Here is a 25,945-nt window from a genome sequence, read left to right as displayed (position 1 = left end):
TTGAAAATATCTTCTGAACTTACAAGAGCCCCTTATAGGGAAAATGGCTCTGATAAATTAACAAAGAACAACAAAACTGGAAAAGTTTCAGTCTGCACAAAAATCAAGGCATATCTGCACCAAATATGTGGTCCCTTTGCAATCTGTACAATTGTACGAAATCTGTATTGATGGTTGTATGACCTACTCTGCTGGGCTGTATGACTGCTTTTCTCCTTGCTACTGTTTGATTGCCTTCTCCTTGCTGAACTACTGTTGAAACTTCTCGCCAACAGCTGAAAATAAGATCTTTGATTTTCTTCTTCACTCACGTGACAGGTGAATGCTTTGCCCTCTCTTTCTTTTACAACTTTAACATGAACCAAAATCTTAATCTTCAACGGTTAAGATCTAACCATGGGATCAATGGTTCTTTTTTAATTAAATCATTAAGTGACCCACTTTAGTCACATTTTTTTTTTCTCAGCAAACTTAACTACTATTGTATTAATATGTACATAAAAACTATACAAGCAAGGTGTCTGGCAGCCCAAGGCTAACTGCGGCACTTGGGTGCATTTTCAAACATTTACAACTGCCCTGTTGGGCCTTAAGATGTCGCAACAGAATACTAAGACTTTCACAAAACAACCCACGCAGGGGCGAACCAAAACTGACCTCCGGCCCAATCCAACTATGAAACGTTAAGACAAAAAAACTGGAACTTACAGAAAAAAACCATGCAATCCCACAGGAGTTGCGCCCCATAGTAGTATATGTCCCCACTGCCATAGTATAAACCGCAAACTGATCCAGACATAACATAAACACTGTCCTCTGTGTGACACAGAAAAAAACGCAATTATGCTTACCCCGAAGCTCGACAAGAGTGCAGAAGACCAAAACACAGAACCACCCTCCGAAGTTATTCCTCCGACTCCACATCCATTGCTGCCAGGTTATGCACCGAATCCGCCTTCTCCATAACTTGAGGCGGGGCTGAGGCCATAGAGCGGTCCGAATTGCTTTCCTCTTTCTCTGACTCCGCCTGAGGCAGTTTCCCTTGACTGGTTGCCGACCCTTCCTCCTCAGAAGACGGCACCTCCATGGGGAGTTTGCCTTTGTCAAGCACAGCATTGTCCTCCGCCATGACCAGAGAGGAGTCTTCAGCATGCTCCTCCTCAGTTCGAGTGAACAGCACCGAGATGTGGGCGTTAAGGCCTGGATTGTCCTCAGACCTGCCCAAAGAAAAAATAACAGAGCCAAAAGCAGGTAGCTTTTGCTCCCCACTGCTCGAGCCTCCGACTTCCATAGATTGACAGGGCTGGATAGGATTGGCTCCCATCCGCCGGTGACAATAGCAACAGCAACAGTGATGGTGCGTGTCAGCAGCTGGAGGGCGAGAGGATTCTCCACGCCAAGTTCCTCTGCGACAAGGCATTCTCTCCCGCACCATGACCACCAGCAAACGTTTTTGCCCTTCCCCGCCAGACGACGTCCGACGATGAAGCGGCCTCTTGACAAAGATAAGCTTATAAAGGCAGTGTACCAGTGCGAGGAGCTCGTCCAAATTCTGGTTCGCTGCCCAACATTCCAACCTCTGCTCCGCGCATTGAGGATTATCCCTCTGCCTGAGCCTATAACCATGATAATCTCCCGTCTCCAGGCATCCTCCCTTCTTAAACCGCCCCTCATTACCAATGAAAAGACCTGCCATTAAAACCTCCCGCATGCTAACAACACTCTCCCCCAACGCCATTAAGTTAGCACAGAGTCCGCATAGGTTGATGGGAACCGGCGGCTGTGAGCATTTAAGGACGAAGAGCTATCACATGGCAGCCCATGGCTGTCATGTGGCTCGTTGCTGCATGTCAAACTGTCACCCGCATCCGGGGAAATGCTCTCTGCAAGGATCAGACTTTGGCATTCCATGAGCTGCTGCCTATTTGCAATGAGATATATATTTCCGGAGGCATGAGCTTGGTCAGACTCAGTGCCTATGTTGGCAAGAAGATCCGCGACTTTGTTGCCTTCCCGCTTAATGTGAGTAAATGGGATGGCCCCTAAAATGTTGAGCTTCTGCGCTAGATCCCTTAATCTGGCCTCCAGCCTCCAACTGGGAGCGACTTTCCTGGCATTTGATCCATTTTGAAGTCGAATTGCTATATTAATAAGAATTTGGGAGTCTCCTTCAACTATGAGGGGCTGAAGGTGTAGAGTTTCTGCTAGTAACATGCCTTGCCAAAGCCCTTCCAACTCAGCCGAGTTGTTAGTGTCCCACCCTATGTTGCCAAAGAAGATTCTTATAGGTTTGCCCTCTGAGTTTCGTATTAACCCTCCATATCCTGCAACCCCTGGGTTTCCTTTGGATGCCCCGTCGAAATTAAGCTTGAAGGAGTCTTTGGGAGGTGCAAGCCAGTGGCAGCAATCTTTGCTGCTGTAGATGGGAGCTTTACTGCAGGGGGAAACAAGGGGAAGCTTCAGCTGCCAATTGTTTAGGATGTTGTGCTCATTATCAGTAGATGGAAGTCCTCCTTTGCCCAAACCTGAAGCGCCATGGTCTCTTTGATTTTCTTCTTCACTCACGTGACAGGTGAATGCTTTGCCCTCTCTTTCTTTTACAACTTTAAAATGAACCAAAATCTTAATCTTCAACGGTTAAGATCTAACCATGGGATCAATGGTTCTTTTTTAATTAAATCATTAAGTGACCCACTTTAGTCACATTAATAAAAAGCATTCACTTAATTAATTATTTAAGTGAAATTTTGTAAAAAACATAGGTTGTATTTAATGATGATTTCGATAAGTAGACACCCTCATGTAAATACTTGTTTGTGCCACAAACACTGACACTCTTTAGCGAGGAAGGTATTCTCCACCACTCCAAAGTTGTCTCAAAACCGGACAAACTTGCCCTTCACAAGGGCTTGGTGAACATTTCTGCCAATTGTTCCTCGTTAGAAATATTTTGCATCTTGACTGCTCCCTTCAATGCCCTGGCTTTGATGAAGTGGTATTTGATCTCAATGTGTTTGACCTTTCGTGAAACAATGGATTCTCTGAGAGTTTGATGTAACTCTGGTTATTGTAGTGGATCATTGTTGGCTCAAGCTTCTTACCAAAGAATCACATGAGTATCTTGCGAAGCCAAATGGATTCATAACTAGGTAGATTGGCCGCCTTGTACTCTGCCTTACTTGAACTCAGTGCTATTGAGTTATGCTTCTTGTTGAACTAGGAAATTACGTGTTAAAATTGGCAACTAGGGCCAAATTCCACCTTAAAATAGCTCATATGATGGAGATGGTTATTGCATTGGATTCCTCGTTTCGAGAGGTCCAATTTTGATATAAAGATCATCTCATTTTGACAAGAAGAAATGGAATTTTTTATTTATTCTCTCTCATGCACAAATTGTCAAGGTCGGCCTTAGTCAAATATAGGCTCAAAAGCCCAATAGATGTGTCTCCTCACTCTCAATGAAGTGTATAAATAGGAGTGACCTCTCTCTTCATTTGGATATCACTCATCTCATCACATATCTCTCTTTCTCCTTTCTTGATTGGTTCTTATAGCTTGGAGGCAACTTCTTTCTACTTCGCATGTGTGGCAGGGGGCTGAAATTCTGGGATTGTTTGCTGGCCGAATTTCAGGAAAACATACAAGTGTTGACCATGGCTCTTTTGACCAGTGTTGACTTCGTTTTTTGAGGGCATAATTTCGATCCTTGGAGGCTGCATTTATTGGCATAGGAATTGAGGTGATTGGGACAGTTTGACCAGGGTTGACTTCAGATTTGACTGCAAAAATTACAACAGTGTTTTCTCTCCTTTGATTGGGTTGACCGAACTTTTTGGGCTGACTTTGACTCTCTTGAAAGGCCGGATTAATCTGTTGTAGACCGAGCTACCTGGAGGACATTTTGGTGCTGATTTGACCAGCATTGAATTTCTGGTTAGCGCTGCAGTTGAGAGTTGATTTTGATAGGAATGTTTTGGGCAAGTTAATTTGATATTTGTACTCTCCCTCTGCTGAACTATTCAATAATAATAAGAAGATTTGATTAAAGGGGTTTCCCCACATTGGGTTTTTCCCCTGGCGTCTGCCAAATCTTGTGTCCTCTTGTCTTGGCTTGTCTTCTGCACTTTTTTTAATGTTCTATTTGCATTTACTATCAATGTGGTTAAGTTAATGTGATTGCTACTGGAAATAATTGGAAATTGTCATTGGGCTGATAAGGAACATTGAAGTAGATTGTGCTAAAGCATAGAACATGCCATTGTTATCTAAAATTAACATGACGGCTAACCCCAAACTGAAGCAACACCTAGAGGTTCTCTTTCAATCTGTATCCTTGCCTGTCCTATTTGAATCCGAGTACTGCAAACTTACACCATCTCCGCCAAGGTATTGTAATTCATATCCTACTGTGCATGTAAATATCTAAGCATGTGCTTTGCTACAACGTAGTGACCCTCCCTCATTCCACCATGAATTGAGTCAAGGTGTTAATAGCTATGTTGCCAGGAAAAGTGGGTTCGGGGACGGGACGGGTATGGGAACGGGGACGGGGACGTCATTTTTTGAAATAGGGTGCGTGGGTTCGTCGGGGTTATATATATATATATATATAATATAAATATTATATTTTATAAATTATAATATATATGAATTTGTATATTTTTCAACTTTAAACAAGAAAACTAAAATATTTATGATTTAACTGTATTGATTTCAGAGGTTAAAGGCTAATCAAATATCCTCTTTCAAGAGATAATAGAGCCCAATTTATGTATCCTTATTCACTGTCCGGATTTCAAGATTTTTGCCAAATCCTGTAGCAGCTTGCCTACTCAAGAAATCAAGTTAATTGCAAAGGCTCTGACAATCAGCAAGTTTAAGTTCTTATGAGATGGAGCATGTTCCAGGTGTGTCCTTCGCAATGGCATTGTAAAATTTGGGAAATTTGCTCTTAAACTACGATTTTTCAGAGAACAAGCTATGTTTATTGCTGATCCATCTCTGTTGTAGAAGACTGATTTTAATGGCTGAAGATCTATTATTTAAAGGCTGATATTCCATTTAGATACTGCTGTAATGCTACCAGGTTCCACCGCTTTGACCTTCACTACATCTATTGGTGTCTAATTAATTGCATGGCTGTTTATGCTCAGAAATTTTCATCATTTTAAGCTGTAACAGCAGTGAAAGTCTAATTATGAGTTTTTAAATAAGTTGTCTAGTTATTTGAAGCATTTTCCCATTGCTGCAATGACCCCTGTCCATGTCACTTGAGAGAAAATATAAAACCAACATGTACAACAGTTGTCCTTCAACTATTTGATAAAGTACCTCAATTAAGACTCATTGAAACTCAATTAAAAACTCAGAAATTTTAAGAGAAAATTGAGTATATTTGAGTTAAATTTTAAGAGAAAATTGAGTATATTTGAGTTGGGAATATTACATCTACATCGACACTTTCCAATCCTTTCCGATGTATCAAAAGAACCCGGTTTATGATTTCGAAGTCTCTTGAAAGAACCGGGTTCTTAAGGGTTCTTCTCAGAGGTACCCGTTCCAGCACCCGGAACGTGGGGACGGGAACCCGGGACGGGTTCGAGAACCCCACCCCTGGGTTCGGGAACCCGTGCAACATAGGTTAATAGTAAAACTAATGTTTGGTCAAGTGTTGACTAGTTACATCAATGATCCAATCTTCCTGAAATTGGTCACCATCGGAGTGCCCATTAGTCTTCTGTCCTCCGTCTTGAATCTCTTCAGGATCGAGTGTACTTCCCATGTGCGAGAAAGATCTCGCTCAGTTGCTACCAAACCTTAATGCTAGAATGTAATGCATCGACCTGATATCCTTCATTTCAAATTCTAACACTAGGTTTGGCTTGCAACCTACAATCAGTCTCTTTGCATCTATTAGAATGAGATCTTCCACATACAACACCAAAATGAGGGGCTCATATCCAACCAACAAGAAGTATAGCTTGGGATTTGCCTCGCTCTTGGTGAAGCCTATGCCCTGCTAAGCACTGTCAATCCTAGCACATTAGGCCTTGGGCTCCTGTTTGAGTCAATATAGGGCTTTCTTAAGCATGCGTACATGTGTCTCATTGTCATGGACTGTTAAATTGTAGCAAGAAAAGGCTTCATTTGACTTGTGCCTTAGTCAAATGGAGAAATTCAAATTTCCACATCGGCAGGATGACTTGAGTTGCATTTAGCAGGAGTGACATGGCATTGTCACTTAGTTAAGTCAGTCAATTCGAGTTTGTGGGCAAGAAGTAGAGGTGTGCATGGGGTGATTTCTAAGATGTAGCAATCTAGTAGAGTGTTAGTTAAAGTCGATTATCTGAGCTCTAGTCATAAATAGAGTCAGTAGGATTTCAATTGAGTAGTTGTAATAGTTGTTAACTGACTGATCTCCCAGTTAACTAGTCAATTTATTGAAAATAGCCCCATTCATGCATAGAATTCGAATTGTCTAGTTGACTGGAGGAAAAAGGCATCAATGTAATCATTATTGTATACTATATACTAGTGAGTGTACAATGCTTGCATGTAGCAGGTGAGAGACTATTCTCTTGGGACTTGCGTAAGAAAATAGGGTCTTCTCCTATTCTTTAGGAGTTAATTTCCTCAGGAATTGCGCGAGGAAATAGTAGGACCAGGAGGGCCAAGAATTGGCTAAGTATTTTGCAGAGCAGTCTTAGGAGGAGGAGATAGTATTGCAGTGCAGGTTGTGCTTCAGGATTGAAGTTGTCCTTGTAATAGATTAATTTTTCTCATCTGATATAATACAAATAGAGGAGGGGTTTTCCTTAGTTGGGTTCACCAGTAAAAACGATGTTCATTGTGATTTATTGATTGCATGTGTTTCTATTGTATGTTTTCCCTTCCGTAGATTGAGTAGAAGAAATTTGTGTCTATTGTTTTCAGTTCGAATTCATTAGCAGCTACAAATTTCTAGTTATTTCTACATGGTATTAGAGCCTTGAAAACTACATAGAAACCAACTTCCTGATCTTCTCTTAGAGAAATTTCGAATAGTAGATTTGTGGTGCAGGGATTTTCTTCAGTGCAGGAACAATGCCTTCCAATGGATTGAAACTTGAGTATGCGTTGGAGGGAAGTTCAAATTTCATTGTCTGGAAGGACAGAATGGAAGTTGCGCTGGATGACAATGGATTATTGCAATACACAAAAACTGATATTGCAAAACCATCAACATCTGATGCACAACAACTGACTTAGTGGAAGAAAGATACAACTAAAGCTAGGAGGATTATCTTGGAGTGAGTCAGAGACCATGTGGTTTCGAGTTTGCAGGGTAAGCAAACTGCTTTGCAATTTGGAAGACCCTTACAGACCTATTCGAAAGTAGCAATGATGCCAAGAAATTGACATTGAAAGATAAGCTCATGAACATTCGAATGTAAAAAAATGAAACCATTGTTCGGTACCTATCCAGATTCACTCAGGTCAAAGATGAACTTGGAGGAGTAGGAGAGACTGTGCCACCATTTGAGCTTGTGAGCTTAGCACTCCTTGGTCTTCCGAAGTCCTGACATAGCTATCAGGATCCAGTTAACGGAAGAGAAGCTCCCAAAATGGGAGAGACATTGGTTTGACTTGGTGTAGGAGGAGATTAGAAGAAACACTAGAGATGGAGTCTTAGCCAAATTTGATGAGGAAGAACATTATGCTCTAGTTGGCAAAGGAAAGAATGCCAAAGGAAAGAGGGCCCAAGGCGAGGCAGAATCCAACCAGAACCATGGGAAGAAGAAAGACCTCAATCAAATTAAATGGTTTCACTGCCATGAGTATGGACAATATGCAACCAAGTGTCCACATAAGAAATCTAACAAGGAACCTACAACAACAACAGGAGGAGATGCTTTCACATCACAATTTGAATTGGATTTCACCCTTAGTGCGTGAATGGAAAGCACATTAAGAGGGAGTTAGTGGTGTTGAAAAATGTAACTAGGTTTGGTCTTCATAATGACATGTGGAAATATGATTTTATGTAATTAATGAAAAGAAGAAAAATAAACTTATTATTAATGCTTGTCTCATGGGTTTCATGAGCAAGGAATTTTATTTTTAGTGATGGCTCCCATTGTGAGCCTTTAGGATTTGTCTTCTAGTCATACAAGTCAATTTGAGTCTATGCCATGTATGAAGGGCCCTTCTTGGACATATTATATTTGCATATGTTTCAATGGAAATGTCAAGTAGCCCTCTAAGACCAAGCACAACCAGTAACCTCAAGTCGACTTCAAAGTGGAATTGATTATCTCCTCCAATAGACATGTCGACTCACCCTCTTCAAGTCCGACTAATTTGAGGAGGAAACCACTATAAATAGGAAACTCGACCTCATTTCAAATCATTGGAAAATTCAGAGAAGTGCAAGTCTACAGTTAGAAGTGCGAAAGGGTGAAAGGAAAAGCCTCCCAACCAGCAAGTAACAAGAAGGAAGAGCGAATTTCTTAAGGAACTTTTTGGGTCTGTTTTAAGGGTTGAAAACTCTATATGTTCAAAGGAATCCGTTGCAATAAGGTCGAGGAGAATTATGTTGGAGTAGTGGAAGCCGAGGAGAAGTACAGAGAATTCTATTGCAGCTGTGGAAGCTGAGGAGAAGTACAAAGAACTCTATTGCAGCAGTGGATGCCGAGGAGAAGTGCAACCCTCCTAGAGAGCCGAAGTGGAAGAAGGGGTAGTAAAGAAGGTCCTGAATTAAGGTCAAGGATTACAGACATAATTCAAGAAGGCCGAAGGTTTGAAGCAAGAAGGAAGCCAAGGTTGAAGAAGAAGCCGAGAAGGAGGAAGGAACAGAAGGTTGACTATTGTTGACTAAGGATCCTGTGTCTTGGTCTTGGAGTGGAAAATAGGTCAAAGGTCTTGGTCTTGGTATTTGTTAATTGGAATCTCTATAAGAAGAAGATTTTGTTTGGGTTTTCCTCTCGAGAGTGATAGGTTTTGGCGCTGGATGATAGCCTATATTTTGTGTCTTGTCTCTTTATGGTTTATGCATTGGTAGCTATTTGATGAAGAAGAACAATAATAACCTAAGGAAAAGAAGATCCTAATCTATAGAAGTAAAAAACACTCACAAGCAGTTACTAATAGAAGAGAAATCACCTAATTGCTATGCCCAAATTTCTCAACATGGTATCAGAGCTAAGGTGACAAAGTCAAGGAAGGGCATCTTATAAAGGGACACTCAAAGGATCAAATCTCTAGAAGGACATCAGAACAATTTGAAGGATATTGAAGTGAAGTCAAGATATACAAGAAAGCATCAAAACCCTTTATTCTTCCCACTGAAGACATCATCAAGAGGTCATCATTGATCCTCATCAACAAGACTTCACCATCAAAAGGGATCTCCCTCTCTGTGAGACCAAGGATCATTATTGAAGAAAATTATCTTCAATAAATAGAAGTTTTCTATCCTCTATATAATCATCAACATCAAGAAAGCAACAAGAAGGAGGAGCATCCTATCAAGTAAGTATATTTATGTCCACATTTGAATCTGTCAAAATGTCTTTTTCCAAGGACAAAAACAAATTGGTTGGGGCTTCAAACTATCTTGCATGGAAGAAAAGGACAGATTTGAACCTCATTGAAAATGAGGTTATGGATCAGGTCAAAGGATCTATCACTAAACCAAGAAAGGAAGATGCTCAAGCTCTTGCGAAGTATATGAAAGGGGAAGTCAGGACCCAAAGGATTGTCATAGAATCCATCAATGATCCCCTCATCCCATATGTATCCAAACTCGAAACTTCAAAAGAAATCTATGACAAACTTGTAGAGTTGTATTTTGTAAGCACTGCTGGAGAAGTTTATCAATAAGGCAAGAAATCTACAAATTGAGGATGTCAAGGGAAGATGGAATAGCCTCATGCTTTATGAGGATATCTGAAATCCGAGATCAACTACAAGATCTAGGAGAAGTCATGACTGACAAAGAAATTACTACAGTTGTATTAAATGCACTACCAGAAGAGTGGTGTAACTTCACTTCAAGTATCTGTGGGAAGAAAGAAGCTACTCCATTCTAGGATCTATGGTCACTATGCAAAATTGAAGAATCTAGACTAAATGCCAAATTTGATGTGGGAGCAAGTGAGCAAAATCAAGCATCTGCTGCTATGACTAAAAAAAAAGGGGAAATTTGGAAAGTTTGGTCCTCAGAAAAAGAAGAAGAACATGGCTAAAATACAATGCTATGGGTGTCAAGGATTTGGGCACTATAGAAGAGATTGTCCTAAGCTCAATAAGGACAATAACAAAAGAAGAAGAGAAGATTACATCACTGAGGAAGTGGAGGAAGTTGAAAGGAAGAAGTCGAAGAAGGAGGAAGTAATAGATCTCCACTATTGAGATAGTCTTCCTCACATAAATTCTTTTCAAGTTCCTAAGTCTTCTGTTGTAAGATATGGCTATCATGATTCACTAAGTAAAATAATGGGATGCATCAAGGCATCATGGAAGCATTGAAATCAAGAGCTCGAGACATCATAGAGAAGCATGAAAGATGGTTAGAATCTATGGAAGTCAAGGATATAGCTCTTGGGAATCTCATTGAAAACATAAGTGGCAAGGTCATCTAGTACAAGGTTTGTCATACATCTGTCAAAGGGAAACATCTTCTGATGGGGATACTTTAGATCCTCAAGATTCTCTGATGGAATCTACATTGAAAGGTTCATCGATCATGAGGGGAAGCAAGTGTTTCATCAAGAATTCCAAACTTGTGGAATTCATGGATGATGGTATGATGACATAAAAGGAGAAGCAAATCAAGGGATTGAAGCTCTTTCAATCAAGGAAGTTGTTGTAGGAAGTCTGGATGACATGATGACATAAAAGGAGAAGCAAATCAAGGGATGGAAGCTCTTTCAATCAAGGAAGTTGTTGTAGGAAGTCTGGATGACCCAAAGGAAAAAGAGGTATGTATGCTTACAGTCTATATTGAAGAGTCATGTCATATGGTTGCAGGTAACATGGATCAATGCTCTATCGTGAGAGCATAATCAAAGGAAGGATCTCCTCCTTCGAAGGAATGTAGAAATGCATGGGTCACACATTCATTAAAATCAACACAATATGTCCTCATATGTAATATGAGGTGGTTGACTATAATTGAGGAATTCTGACTGGAAGTTCCTGGGAATGAAATGTGTGAAGAAAGGAAGAGATCATAGAATATGCAACCATGTCAAATCTTCTGAAAGATAAGAAGATTTGACTAGGATATCTCCATGGAAGATATGAAGACTCTGATGGAGTCTGAAAAGAAAGAGACCCTTAACAATATATATCTTTGGGAGATGTGTCGATATGTATGCAGGATGCTAACGCAAACTAGAAAATGTCATGATGAAAGACCATCACAAAGGTAATGTTGATTTTAATGTTCATTCCTTTATTTTTTGAACAAATATCTCGATGGGTTTATGCAAGGTTGTCGAGGGAAGATCTATGGATGTCTTCCACAACTGATGCACATGTAGTAGGATGAAAGATCCTTAAGGAAACATAGCATGAAGAAAGCAACATGGCATGAAGGAAGGCCATATATGGATTGATGGATCACTTTCTGATGATGACATGGCTGACCCATGTATGAAAGTGATGGATGGTCGGTGCCCTATGAAGAAGAAGCCGAGAAGGAGGAAGGAGCAAAAGGTTGACTGTCGTTGACTAAGGATCTTGTGTCTTAGTCTTGGAGTGGAAAATAGGAAGGGTCTTGGTCTTGGTATATGTCAATTAGAATTTCTATAAGAAGAAGATTTTGTTTGGGTTTTCTCTCAAGAGTGAGAGGTTTGAGGGAGTGAGGCTCTCATCTTCATCTCAAGAATGTAATGTACGTGCCTGGCATGAAGAAAAATCTAGTTTTTATAGCTGTACTTGAGGACAGAGGATATGATGTGGTGTTCTGTAGGGGGAAATCTTATCTAAAGCATGTTGCTACTAGAAAAGTAAAACAAATTGGTGTTCGAGTTAAAAATCTCTACAAGCTAGAGGTAGATTTCACCTTGCATGTAGCTACACCTCTAGGGGTGAGGTGGGGCGATGTAGAGCCTTAGTCCCAGATTTGCAAATATTTGGGCAAGGTCCATAGGAGAGCAACAACAGTTGTAGTATACTATTCTCATGGATCATTACCCTTGCTACAAGGGCCTACAATATTCAGTAACAGAAGGATCAATGTCAGTCAATGCAGTCAGATATTGAGCGACATAACAGAGGCTAGTAGCAGATAGACTCTGAAGACAATTGCAACTCAGATACATAGTTGATTCAGTATTCTTGATGCTTCTCAGTTGCAGTTGTTGCAATAGCAACAAAAATAGTGAGAGGGAGTGTTATTTGTGTTACAATGCATTCCTCAAGAGGAGAAGGATTGGAGAAATGGAGAAATTCAAATTTCCACATCAGTAGGATGACTTGATGCAATTAGCAGGAGCGACATGGCATTGTCACTTAGTTAAGTTGGTCAATTCGAGTTTGTTGGCAAGAAGTAGTGTTGTGCATGGGTTGATTGTTAAGATTTAGCAATCTAGTGGAGTTAGTGTTCGTTAAACTCAGTTATCTGAGCTCTAGTCATAAATAGAGTCAGTAGGAGTTTAGTTGAGATGTTATCACTGTTGTTAACTCACTGATATCTCAGTTAACTAGTCAATTTACGAAAAATAGCCCCAGTCCTGCATGGAATTCGAATTGCCTAGTTGAGTGGAGGAAAAAGACATCAATGTAATCATTATTGTATACTAGTGAGTGTACAGTGTTTGCATGTAGCAGGTGAGACTATTCTCTTGGGAATTGCGCAACCAAATAGGGGCTTCTCCTATTATTTAGGAACTAATTTCCTCATGAATTGCGCAAGGAAATAGAGCAGGAGGCCAAGAATTGGCTAAGTATTTTGCAAATCAGACTCAGGAGGAGGAGATCAATATTGCAGTGCAGGTTGTGCTTCAGGATTGAATCTGTCATTATAATAGATCAATATTTCTCTTCTAATAGAGGAGGGGTTTTTCCCAGTTGGGTTGCCCAATAAAAACTGTGTTCATTGTGATTGATTGCATGTGTTTTTATTGTATGTTTTCCCTTCCATAGATTGAGTAGAAGAAATTTGTGTCTATTGTTTTCAGTTCAAATTCATTAGTAGTTGCAAATTTCGAGTTATTTCTACATGGACCTCAAACCCTTGTGGCTGCTCAATGTAGATTTCTTCACATCGATCTGGTGGATGCTCCATCCCATCTCAAAAGATGTCGAAATAACTGCTTGAATAGAGGAGTATCTGACTATGGGAGCAAAAGTCTCATCGTAGTCTACTCCCTCTTTTTAAGAGAATTCACGAGCAACAAATCTAGCTTTGTATTTTTCCAAATTGCCATCTACTGCATACTTTAAATCACAATTGACTTCCCATTTGGTCTTGATACAATCTCCCAGACATCATTCTTTATGATGGAGTTGTGCTCCTCCACCATGTCATCTCTCCACACTTGTTGGTTGGATGCTTCCTTAAAGCTAGAAGGCTCTAAGTTTATGATGTTGGTAATCAAAGCCATGTACATCAAAAACTTCTGCAGAGGTCTTCTCTCCTTGAAATTGGTCTTGCGAGGGTTGACATTCTCTCAATCATCTCGTAAGGTCCGCTTTGCCCACTTGAGCCTCTTGACTGATGTTGAAGAAGTTGACTGCTCCTCCTACATTGAAGGTTGGGTATCTCTGCTATTGGAAGTCTCTGCTCTCAGCTTCTCTTTTGGTTCCTCCTCTTGAGGCCCCTCTACAATTGTTGGCAGGTCTTGATATTTCTTAGATGCCAAGTTCTCCTCAAACTCGACATGTCAACTCAACACTGTCTTCTCATGATATGTCAAGAAGACTCTATAAACCTTGGAATTCTTGTTGTATCCCACGGGGATGTTCCTCTCATTGGAGGGCTACAACTTTGCCCTCTTTTCCATAGGTATGTGGATGTAGACTAGATGTAGAGCCCTGTGATGGAGATGGCCCGTCCTCCTTGCGAAAACTCGTAGATGCTATCATTGGTGTGCACTAGTGGATGAGTAGGCTGACCTTGAAGTCTATATAATTTCTCTCTCAGATTCTAACCCTTATTGCAGTCTCTGGAATCTGGATTGGATCCCTTTAGGAAAATGAACACTTGCCCCCTTCGGAAGTTGACTTCAAAACCTTTGTACTCCATGATTGAGATGGACAAAAGGTTCTTTAGGTCAAGTAGATAGAGTACCTCCCGCGCATGAAAGGACCCTCCTGACTCAAGCTGGAACTAAAGTATCCCTTGCCTCCTCACTGCATACTTGGCATCATTGCCAAGCTCAATATGTCTCTGAGTCGTTCTATGCAAATCTACTAAATATCTGTCTAGCCTTTGAGGCGGTAGGCACCATTGTCCAAGTACCAGGGGCTTCTAGCAATATCGCTGGTAGAAAGGTAAGACATGCGTGAAAAAGTCACTCTCGAACATGGAAGCAAGTTCGCTCAATCGTTTCTCTATTGTTGTTGCAACTTTCTGTGACTTCCCTTTGCCTTTCTTCATATGTGGACATTGAGAAGCAAAATGGCCATTCTTATAACAAATATAGCATTTGATCTTGGTCATATTTCTCTTCTGCTTGGAATGTTGTTCCTCTCCCTCATTATTGTTAGAAAATCGGAAAGGCAAAAAGCTTTTCTCTTGTTGATGATTAGTAATTACTTGTGATATCTTTGAGTTCTTATCATCTTTCTTATGTTCTTCTTTTATCTAAGTTTCATCAAGCAATTACCAAAAGAAAAACATGAAGATAAAGCACACCAGATGTAGGCACTCTGCCAGGGCTAAAACCTCTCTATAGGGGAAAACCCAGTTAAAATCTCTTCCATCAGTAGATTCAAAATGAGATAGACCAAGACCTAAGACCAATAGACCTTCCTCCTCCACCAAGTCAACCTTCCAATTAAATTCAACAATCTTTAGCAGTGTCTTGTCCAACAACTTTAGCCCAACAACAACCTAGAGATTTCGCCCCCCAACAACACAAAATTTTGGCCCAGCTTCAGTACTACAATTTCGGCCCATCATTAGTACTACAATTTCGATCCTCCATGTGAGAGGGGGAGAATTTCGACTTCTTGTGCTTGATAGAGACATCCTTCTCCTTCGCTAGCCCTTTCCTCTTCTTCCTTGAATTTCACACTTTTTCTGGCCCCAGTAGTTGCATATTGAACTTGATGAGTGAGTTTGAGTTGCTGTCTTTATATAGGAGTTTCTGCCCCTCAATTAGGCTAACTTGTCCTTCCTTGAGACCGACTTGGTGGAGGAAGCCTAGGAGACCTAATTTCACATAAAATAAATTTCTTTTTGACAAAAATGGTCTTTTAGAATGTGACATGGACAAGGCCATTTGACATAAACCCTAGAAGCTTGCAATGCATGCTTTGACCTACGAATAATTGACCCAAGCATGAAAGCCATGCTTTAATAAGTCAATTTTATTTATAATAAAATTTCTTGTTCTTTCTTTTGACAAATTCAATACATCATGAATGAAATACAATTATGAAGACTGACACTAGTTACATTCTTCAATAATTTTCACCCTTTTTGATGAAAAGTTTCCCTTTGGTCTTCTTCATCTCACTGACCAGGACCAAGTTTTCATTTGTTGCTCCTCTTCGCTTGTTGTTCGTGGACTCTTTACGAGTATCCTCTTGGATGTATTCATCGGAAAGTCTCTCCCACTTGGGAAGATACTTTTGGGCACAAATGCCCATGATGAATGGTTCCCGAGCCTTGGTGAACCCATTCAGAGCAACAGTCACTAGCTCTGTATCTAGTACATCCTCCAATAATTGCAAGCTGGTCATGGATTTGTGTGATTCTCATAAGGCAATTGGTCACATTGTTGGAGGGGTTCATTTTGCATTCTGAGCGTAGTTTTGAGAATCATTTTTTGACTCATGTTATCACTTTGAAAAAATTAATACTACAAAATCAAATGTCCTTATATTTGATTTTTTTGCAACATGTAGAATTAGATGATCCTTAATAGCGTAAAGGATCACCCTCTTTTCCTCTATGTCCTTATCCCATGCTGCCTGCATTATAGGGTCTACTATTGTTGGTGTTTGCATGCTCCCTAAGGTCTATGTTGGAGCAGGAGGGTTGGACACGACTTCCCACAAGTATTGCTCCTTCAAGATCACTGAGATTCTTTCCTTCCATGGCAAGAAATTCGAAACCGCATCAAGTCGATCCTCAACTTTCACATTGGTTACAAAAATGGCTGTCCTGAGCTTTGTCTCTCAAGCTTGTTGAAGTATCTTGGAAAATAATATATCTACTTTTCTCTCAGAACAAAACCTCTAACACCATGTTAAATTATCCTAAAACCAACTATCTAAGAAAATAGATCAGATCTAGTTGGAATTATTAACTCTTGCATTTAGCGGAAAACGAGAAACGCAATCACACACAATGCACAATTATTTTTTCTCTTCAAGATCAGTGCATCATTGAAAACAAGAAAAGCAATCACATTATTCACAATTATTTCTACTCTTCTAGATCAGTTCATCATTCAAAATATCTTTAGAACTTTTACAAGAGCCCCTTACAAGGAAAATGGCTCTGAGAAATTAACAAACAAATAATAAACTTGGAAAAATTTCAGTTTGCACAGAAATCAAGGCATATCTACACGAAATGCATGGTCTGCGTTGCAATTTGTTTGGCCTACTCTTCAATCCCTACAAATGACTCTACGAATCCGTACAAATGACTATACATCCTCCTTTGCTGGGTTGTATGACTGAAATTCTCCTTGCTACTGATTGGATCTCTTCTTTTTGTTGAACTACTGCTAAAACTCCTTGCTAATGGCTGAAAATCAGATCTTCGATTTTTTTCTTCACTCATGTGACTTGTGAAATGAATGCTCTCTGTGTCTCTTTGTCGTTTTCCCCCTCTTTCTTTTATAATTATTCTCTTATGACTTTGACATAAGCCAAAAAGCTAATGTTCAATGGTTAAGATCTAATTTTGAAGTCAATGAGTCTCTTTTAATTAAATCATTAAGTGACCTACTTTAGTCACTTTATTAATTAAAAGTCACTTAATTAAAAAATGTTCACTTTGTTAATTAATAAAGTGAACATTTAGAAAAAGCATAGGATACATTTAATGAAGATTTGCATAAGTAGATACTCTCTTGGAAATACTTGTATGAGCTACATCTATTTTCCACCCTAGGAGCTTTGGGGTGGAAAAGGTTTGGGAAGGCAAAGCCACCTCTTGGTTGACCTATGTCATAAATGGTCACATCTATGGTGATCCATGATTTGAGAGCGAAAATAGATGTTGGGATAAACGATGACATGTGTGAAAGAAGACTATGTTAGATAATGGTTACAATTTTAGTTTTAATATCCCACTATTATTGATTAGTGAATGTCTACATTGCCCATTTTCAATGTTTTAGGTTCATTTAATAATCATCTTGACTTGACATTTTAAGCTGTGTCTCTCTTTATCTTAATGCAATGATTTTGATGATATGTCGGTATTTGTTGTAGCATATCTTTTTTTGGATGCTAGAGGCCATCCTTTTTGGTTTAGAGATGGATTGTACTCAATATTATTTTGGTTATATGCACCCTTATATAATTGAGAACTTTTTCATATTTGTGCATAAATGGTTTGGATTCATATGGATGCACATGAATATATACATTTTTCTTTAAATTTTGAATATTTTATATATTTTTTGGCCAACCGGATTTTTGGTTTGGTTTTTTTTATTGGTTCTGGTCCAATTTTGATTGGTTGGGGGGTCTACTTGTTTGGTCATATTTGAGGCAGAGGGTGGGAAAATCACTAAGGCTAATGCTAGATAACTTCCATTAGAGGGGATTCTATCTGCTCTAGGGCAAGCCATAACTTCATCAAAAGGCATGGGAAATCCACCTATACTAGGCAAGGTAGGTAGACAATTTTTTCAATTGAGAAATCAATAGTTCGTGGGCCTCAAACATGATTTCATGCAATTTCATGCATATGGGTTGAGTATTGAGTCGTTGAACTAAAATACGAAGAAATCTTTGGTTAGAGTGATAATGGGTGCAAAGCCCCCACACAAATCTAGTGTTGAATCAACGATATAGCAAGCACCCTTCCATTGAAGTAATTCAAAATGGTGGAGCCCACTCTTAAATGAATTACATTCTTAGAACAAAATTTTGAGGAGCCTTTATTCTCCATTATCTAGATTGACAAAATGGTGATGTAATTTTTAGTGGAGGCCATATTAGCTCGAGAAGTTCATATTTAAACAAAACAATGAGAAGAGCTAATAACTCTTCTCTCTCTAATTATGGTCTCAATGATCACCCAATTCATGATAATCTTTATCTTCATTATGCAAGAATATCAATAATGAGCGTAGTAATTAATATTGTATTTTTCTAATTTATGAATATAGTAAATTTACTTGTATTTATTTGGTTTATGAATTTCGTCTTTGTGATTTCTACGTTAAATTTATATTTTTGAATTTCTTCACTGAAAAGTGTTGCCCAATATATCATTTTCATTGTGAGAGATAATTTCATATATTTGTAACATTAATTTCCTTGTCTTGCCATGTCAATTGGTGATTAAGGAATTGACAACAAACTTCAAATGGTCTCATGTGAGTAGATGATTGAACTACCCTATTGTATTCACGTTGAATGTAAGCTTTTCATCCCATGTTTTGGGATGCTTGTGATTATATCCCCTCAATAAATGAACAAGTATTGTGTATCCATTTACTTGGGTATGGAATGAGTGGATTTGAATCCATACCTTCTCAAGGAACTTTTCAGTTGTCTTTTGGCCTTTGATGCTCTTCTTACAATGAGTAAGAGCAAACACTTGCTGAATCTATCCATTGCCACTATAAAATAGTCATTTTCACTCTTTGTCCTTGGCAAATCTCCCAAGAAATCCATGGAAATGTGTTTTGTGTTCTAGAAGGAAGGTGTAACGTTGTATACAATCCCAATAGGGAGGTCGTTGGTTTGCTTATATTGCAAAGTGTGGCTGCACTAACATACCTTGAAGCATCTTGATCTATGCTCATGTCCTTTCAACAATTTTCCTTTGATGCTTCCTCGTTTGGATGTCAACACCATTAAAAGAACTTTTTACTCGCAGTTACCACCTTCTGGCTTGATTGGCACCTAATGACACAACCGGACATTCAATTTCATCAATATACTTAAGTAATAGCAAATATGAACATGTATTTCTTTGTCACTCGCATATTGGTGTCTTTGATTTTTGAATCCAATGGATATGTTTGAGAATGGGCATGAGACTCCAAGCTAAGTTGTTGCACCAATTATTTGGAAATCAAATTATCTTAGAAATGGGATCAAAGAGTGGACACCTTATTTGTGATCTGAATCTTTGGTAGGAAAAGTCTTTCTCTTTCCTCTTCAATTTTTTCTTTCCCTTCTTTTTCCATCGGTAAGGCTGATTTTTGTTCACCATTGGGCAGATTTCTCTTGCTCATTGCTACATGATTTGCGTTGCTCTTTCAAGACTGATTTGCTTTTTCTTGTGGGTAAGGCTGATTTTTGTTCACCATTGGGCAGATTTCTCTTGCTCATTGCTAGATGATTTGTGTTGCTCTTTCAAGACTGATTTGCTTTTTCTTGTGGATATATCCATTTGCTGCACATACATGACTGATTTTTTATACTTGCAACCGTTTTTTTGCACATGTTTTTTCTTGCCTTCCAAAAATATGTGATTGTAATTTGTTTCGAAATTGCTTATCTTGATCCAATGGCACCCCCCCAATTCTATATAGCTTGTTTTCTTGGAAGCATCATAAAACAGAATTATGACTAATGGCACATCACATTTGCTTTTATTGATATACTCAGAAATAGCAGCAAATCTGAACTTATATTTATTTATCACTGTCATATGATAAACATATTTGAAGATAGGCATGAGTCTCCAAGCCAAATTGTTGCACCAATGATTTGGAAATTAGATATTTCTAATAAATGGGATCAATAAGAGTTGATAACCTCTGATCTTAATCTTCAGTAGGAAGACTTTTCCTCGTTCTTTTTGCACCTGTAAGGCTGATTTTTGTTCACTGGGAGATTTTTCTTGCTCTTTGCTAGCAAATTTCTATTTCTTTTTCAAGATTGATTTGCTTTTGCTTATGATTAAGTCCTTTTCACATACTTGCCTGATTTTATTTATCCATGCTCATTTTTAATACTTACATATTTGGGGTTCATTTCAAGGCCAAACATGCCAATTTTACACCTCTAAATTGCATTCAATTTCTTCACTTTAATCTTGAGTGATCATTGCTTGCTAATGGAGCTTCCAATGTCCATCAATGCTACAATATTTGCAATGGTGTTTTGGGTATTTGGATGCTTGAAGTGTATGCCTTCGAAAAATATTGTTTTGAAATTGCCTATCGCTCCAAACTTTTGCTTATTTTGATTCTCTGTGTAGCTTGTTTTCATGGAAGCATCATCAAAATCCTCTGGGCAAGAATTATGACTGATCTGCCTCCTTAGGAATTTCAATCCTCAAATATATCTAGCTAACATATACGGGACTTGATGTAGATACCCCATGTCCTTGTGAAGGAAATTGGTTGTGTATTCTTGGATGTTTTGACCTTGTTTTTTATGAAATTGCCATTTTATTTTCTACTTGTGCTCATGACCTGTTGTGTAGAAATTTCTTCTCATCATGGATTTGAATTTTCCCAATTGGTGATTAGTAGCCATCATTTTTTCTTTGAAGACTTCGCATGGGTGGCCCACCATATTAATGTAACTTAGAGATCTTCAATCTGGTATATGTAATTTTTTTCTTATCTCCATAGTGATGTGCTTATACATCTCCAACATTTTATTTTCTACTTGTGCTCATGACATATTGTGTAGAAATTTCTTCTCATCATGGATTTAAATTTTCCCAATTGGTGATTGGTAGCCATCTTTTTTTCTTTGAAGACTCCACATGGGTGGCCCACCATATTAATGGAACTTAGAGATCTTCGATATGTTATGTAATTTTTTTTCTTATCTCCATAGTGATGTGGTTCTACATCTCCAGTTGTTCAGTGATTTACTCTATTTCTATTTATAAGCATACAACTTAAATTTCGACCATGTTTTAAAGGGTGGATGTTTCTTAAATGTCCTTATTCCCTTTAAATTTTCTCGCTTTGTGTCCTCTTGCCTTTGTGGAGGCTCTTCTTCTTCTTTATCTTCCTCTAGGACGTAGGAACATTGGCTTCAATTTTTTTTAAATCATCACCAATTCTTCTATTGACTTCATCAATTTAATTTTCATTCTAAGCAAATTTCCTACACAATTCTCCAATCTTTTGAATCTTGCTTCATAAGTGATTTCTTCATGATTTGATCTATCATTTCCAATTCGTTGTCTATATCTATAGTTTCTCTTTCTCTAATTCCTTTGCCAAGAGCCTTCCCCTTTTGATTGAGAGTGTTACTCTTCCTTTCACTCCCACAACGCTTAATTCTTGAAACCGTAGGTCACAAGAGAAAGTACCATGCCACCTTGTACAATCTCTTTGTAGTTTGGATTAGTGTTTGCTAACCTCATGTGAATCCCTATTCAATTTGGAAACAAAATATGAACCCGAGAGACCAAAATCTTGAAAATGCACCCTTTGAAGATGATTCTTTGATACCAAGCTGGAGAGTGTTTGCTATTTCCATTCTCATAGCTTAAGACTTCACATTATTATTTGTTTTATGCTATAAGATTAAAGTTGTTACTTTACATATATTCATTATCAATGGTCATGTTATGTGTCATTACTATGATGTGATGATTTCATATTATTTTTGAATTTATGGACATGATTTAGTGATGATTTGTTTCTTTGCCATATCATTGTGAATAACACATGCATGGCCCATTGTGGCTGCTATATAGTTATGTACAAGTTATATTCTTTATTAGCTTGTGATAATTGTTCTGTTTTGATCATGAAACAATGTTGATATAATAACCATGATAACATGCATTGTGTGCGCTATATATATCGACCACAAGATGGCGATGGGTTGATAACATGTGGTATATGCTAGTGGCATTTTCATTGTTGAGTGGTGATGATTGGATACATGTTATAAGTAATATTTTATTATTGTTCCTCACATTTTCAATGAAAGATCTAATGGGATCCCATATCCATGAAAAGAAGATCCCCTTATCAACAAAATCTTCTCCCTGGGGGGCAACTCAACAATCTCATTAAACATATTTGAGAAAATAGGAAGTTGACTAATTAGTAGGGTGACAACTAATTACATTTATGGACAAGCAACTAGGAGGGAGACAAGTGAAGTAACTTAGGGTGGGGTGGTGGTGGGTGTGAGTAATTGAGATAGGGATAGTAAGTTGGTGAATGATGTAATTTGGGCGAGTACCATTGATTACATCAAATATCATGAGCATTTATAATAGTAACATACTAGCAGGGGGACCACTGGTGAAATAGTAAACTAAGAGGGGGCACAATAAATATAAATGAATAATGGTAGTGAACCACCATGTTGTCGCATTAATTTACAAATTGGGAGTTAAACTATAAGTGGTGTGAACATACACTTTATTTTTTTTGTTGGTTCTTGTGAAGCTACACTAGTAAAGTGTATGTTCACAGAATGGAATTACACTCGTTGAGTTCTTCTTGCAATGTATTTTTTTGTTAGGGCCATTCAAACCCTAGAAATCACATGGGGTCACTTTTGAAAGATTACTTGTAATCTCTACTTTGGTATGGAATTAGTAGTATGTGATGATTTCATATTATATCATTGTGAATAACACATGCATGAACCATTGTGGTTGGTTTATAATTTTATAATAATTATAATTATAATTATATATATATATATATATATATATATATATATATATATATGTTTGTCCTGTGTGGTTCACGACCACCCTTGGTCATTGGGTGGCCGCTATGTCCACGGTTTATTAGACTAGGCTGATCGGCGGGGATCAAACCTTTCGGCCATCACAGACCTGACTCTAAGAGCTTTCGGGAATTGACCCTCTGACCTCCCATCTGGCGAGGCCCCGACTTGATCGATTGAGCTAACTCTTGGGGCTATTGGTTGGTTTATAATTATGTACAAGTTATATTCTTTATTAGCTTGTGATAATTGTTCTGTTTTGATCATGAAATGATGTTGATATAATACCTATGATGACATGCTTTGATAACATGCATTGTGTGCCATTTATATATTGATCACAATATGGCTATGAGTTGATAACATGTGGTATGTTAGTTACGTTGTTGAGTGGCGATGATTGGGTATATGCTATAACTATGTTCTTATTATTATGGCTCACATTTTCAATGAAAGATCTCATGGGATCCCATATCCATGAAAAGAAGATCCCTTTATCAATAGTTAGTAGGGTGACAACTAATTTCATGTATGGACTAGTAACTAGGAGGGGAACAAGTGAAGTTGGGGTGGATGTTGGGGCGGGGTGGTGGTGGGCGTGAGTAATTGAGATGGAGATAGCAAGTTGGTGAATTATGTAATTAGGGCAAGTACAATTGATTACATCAAAGATCATGCGCATATAATAGTAACAGACTAGTAGGGGGACCACTATTAAATAGTAAGCCAAGAGAGGCACAATAAATAGAAATGATTAATGGTAGTGAATTTATGTTGTTGCATTAATTCACAAAATGGAAATTCAACTATAAGTGGTGTGAACATATGCATGTTTTTTTTTTTTTGATTCATAGTGAATTAATGCAACTACATGCTAGTGCAAAGGAAGAATTTCTTGTGAAGCTACACTAATAAAGTGCAACAAAGAGGCTAACTAGGCCAACAAAGGCCATTGGCTATGTTTTATCCCACCGAATTCTCTATCTTGAGACCACATAGGTCTCTAGACTCTCCATGGTATGAGCCTTAGAAATTTGGTCCTTTGAGATTGTTAATATAAACGACATCATCATTATGGCCTTTGACCAATTACCTAGCCTCTTGAGGTTGTTAGTAAAGTGACACCATTAGTGCGGCCTTTGACTAATTACCTAGCCTCTAGTTTGGGAAGAGGATTCCTTGAATGTATCCCAAATTCACCTTAGAGGTAGAGATAGCTAAGAGCTTTAACCGCCAGCATTAGGGGCAAGGGGCACCTTATTTAGATATATTGGAGAATTCCGACCTACTTTGAAGAACATATCTTAACGGTAAGACACGATAAAGCATGGAGTAGTCTTTCAACGCTATTGATAAGTCAGACCCTAGAGCAAGAAGAATTCTTAGATTGAAAGGCCACTCTACTTGATCATAAAGGATGTGCCAAACCCTTAAATCATCTCCAAGAAGATTTATAGACGTATATAACCCATGAAGCAGAAAAAGAACAAATGTAAAGGTCGGCAAATGATTCATAACAACACCACATAAATGTGAAGGGCCACTCTACTCAATCATAAACTCTCTAAATCAAGGTAAGGTGAAATGAATTGTGCACTCCATGCCTTGAATTGCACCCAAATTCACCTTATAGCTTAGTAAATATCTAAGAGCTTCAACTCCTACTACTAGGGTTTGGACTAAGGGGGCACACTAGAGGGTTTCTTGGTTGAATATTGAGGGTGTCTTTTAGGTAGAAATATTCTCACTAGCTTCCTTAGGAAGAAAAACCTTGAAAGCTTTTGTAGGTTTTCCCCCAATTTTCATTGAATGGAATTGCACTTGTTGAGTGCTTCTTGCAATGTATTTTTTTGTTAGGGTCATTCAAATCCTAGAAATCCCATGGGGTCACTTTCTAAATGATTCCTTGTAATCGTTGCTTTGTATGGAAATAGTTGTAATCTTGTCGTTGCTTCCAGCGGGCCCGTAACACATTTAACCCACTTTATGTGGGTGGTTTGCTAGAGAGTGTGCTCTCCACTCACTAACTCCTTGATTCATGGCACTAAAAGGACACTGGCTATTTTCGTTGAGGAATGACTAAGGGGTAGTTGTCTTTGGGGTGAGGGTTTTGTTGCACTATACCTTTATTTTTCAAAAACATTTCAGCCTAGACACCACATACTCATTGCCTAGGGAGCTTTGTAGGTAGGAGAGGTTTGGGTGGGCAAGGTGACCTCTTGGTCAACCTAGGTCATAAATGGTCACATATGCGATGGTCCATGATTTGAGAGGGAAAGTAAAATGCGGGATACATAATGTATTGAACTTGTTTGCTTTGACCCGATTACGAACTTTAATGAACACAAATGCCTGGTGGTCTTTAGACACAAATAAACCTTAATGCAAACTCCATATTGAAGTCGAGGGTGGGAAAATCACTTAGAGGGGATGCAATCTACACTAGGGAAAAAAGCCACAACTTCATTGGGAGCCCCTAGAAATCCCACGTATACAAAGGCAAGTTAGGTGGGTAATTTTTTCAATTGAAATGTCAATATTCGAAGGGCCTCGAGCATGATTTCATGCATATGGGTTGAGTGTTGGGTCAAGGAACTAAAATGAGAAGACATTTAGCCAGAAATCTTTGGTTAGAATGGGTGCAAAGCTCACACACCTTAAATCCAGAGTTAGATCACTAACTTAGGAACAATGGTGACTATGATATAATGAATAGGAACAATGTTGAAGTAATTAGGTGGATTACAACTTTGAAACAATTTTTTCAAGAGCCTTCAGTAATCTTGTAGATTATTATTTTTTTAGTGTAGATTATCTCTCATATTATCTCACTTTATATTTTTGAGTTTGTTTTTTTTAATATATATATTTTTTTAATTCACTTAATTACTGTTTAGGTTCCTTTGATAATTTGTTAAATATTTTA

At 38.4% G+C, this 25,945-nt stretch overlaps 2 protein-coding genes across 8 annotated transcripts in view; both read left to right on the top strand.

Moving 5' to 3' along the window:
• Nucleotides 1–3,940, top strand: part of LOC149261165 (uncharacterized) — a 186,598-nt gene extending 182,658 nt beyond the window's left edge. Inside the window, exon 5 of the mRNA XM_089421786.1 lies at nucleotides 3,636–3,940. The gene's annotated coding sequence lies outside the window, so the exon portion shown is untranslated. The remainder of the gene's footprint in view (nucleotides 1–3,635) is intronic.
• The window catches only part of LOC149261164 (uncharacterized), a 57,792-nt gene that overhangs the window by 31,453 nt on the left and 394 nt on the right, over nucleotides 1–25,945 (top strand). The gene's annotated exons all lie outside the window — the stretch shown is intronic.

Source organism: Pinus tabuliformis, chromosome 6, assembly GCF_031772625.1.
Source record: "Pinus tabuliformis cultivar Carrire ecotype Pingquan chromosome 6, CPIR1, whole genome shotgun sequence".
Classification (NCBI taxonomy): domain Eukaryota; kingdom Viridiplantae; phylum Streptophyta; class Pinopsida; order Pinales; family Pinaceae; genus Pinus; species Pinus tabuliformis.
Note: the sequence above shows the minus strand (reverse complement) of the source record. Positions and strands in the feature narration are given on the sequence as shown.